Raw genomic sequence first — 1,478 nt, forward strand, 5'->3', positions numbered from 1 at the left:
GTTTACTTAAAAGATAACCCAATGTCCATTTTAACTTGTTTAGCCCTCATTGAGCTTCAAGTTCTAATGATGATTTGACCAAATATACATACCTGGCTCGAATCAATATATTGATTCGTTTCGATACCTTGCCTTAGTAGCCGCTAAGCGATAGCGATGTACATATCCATCCGATATTTATTTCTATAATCACATAGCTCAACAATTATTAGTCAATATTGTCAAGGGTGATAATTTCACCTTTTGACCCGTTTGGTCTAAAGAACCATGAAGCTCTATGAGGTAGTATTTATTACCACCTTATCTATATGACTAACTTCGGTTTACACCGTATAGTCGTTCTACTTGTAAATCATTTATTTATTTCTTTGACCCATTATAACCCAAGCTATAATGTGTCCCTCCCCAATTAAACGGTTGTTGTCCACAAATGACCAAAGTGCCATTTTACCCTTACTATTTGCAATGGTTCACCTTATAAGGTAACCATTAAAAACTCATTATCTTTTAGTCATTTCATGACTAATCAACCGCATTAGCTCCTTTTTATCCATTAAACATGATTTATGTCCATTGTCTTTTGTTCCGGACCGCACTTGCCGTGTCGGAACATCATAATTTAAAACAAGACTTATTATTCACGACCTATCAAACCAATAGGTATCAAATAACTAAAATGTAAGCTTTACTTACCTTGCATCCGAATTGTGCTTTTTCCTCCTTTCTTGATTTGTTTGACCCGCTTCCTTTCCCAAGCCTCCACCTAGCTCGTGAGGCGTCAAACTATTTTAAATCATTTACGAGGCGGTTAAATTAGTCATAAAATCACGACTATTCCACCTCACTTATTTTCTATGCCGAAGCTACTATTCGGCTTCATGATTAGTTAACTTAGCTTATCAAAAGTTAACTACTTTTTGATCACATGGTTTACGCAATTAAGTCGAGTCAACATTATGATTAGAACCCGCTTTACCCCATCTTTCACGTAATTAGTCAAACAAGGAAATATGCGTTTCATTCAAAAATTCACAATATGAATATTCACTTAGGCATTTTAACAAACACCTTGTGGGCATATTCTATAAAATCAACAATCAATTTTCATAACTAGTTATTTAGCCAAGCTTAATACCAATTAAGCATGTTCATATCAATTTCCACATTAACAAAATCTGAATTCACTTCCTAGAGCTCAAATTACACTAGAACAACAATCAAAATTCTAGTGTTTAACATATTCTTACAAAACCCACTTATCACCTTCAATGGTGATTGTGAGTTAACAAGAATTAAGCAAAATTCCAACAAGTAATTGACTAGGGTTTATCCCTAATCACTATCTCATTCCTATTTCATCCAAACAACTATCATGCATCATGAATTTCGAGTTTCAAGTATTGATTCAGAATTTCAATTGGAATCATTCAACGAAATTTCACATACCTTATGATCATTTCGCTGAGGTGATCACTAAT

Source organism: Helianthus annuus, chromosome 9 (genome assembly GCF_002127325.2).
Source record: "Helianthus annuus cultivar XRQ/B chromosome 9, HanXRQr2.0-SUNRISE, whole genome shotgun sequence".
Classification (NCBI taxonomy): Eukaryota; Viridiplantae; Streptophyta; class Magnoliopsida; order Asterales; family Asteraceae; genus Helianthus; species Helianthus annuus.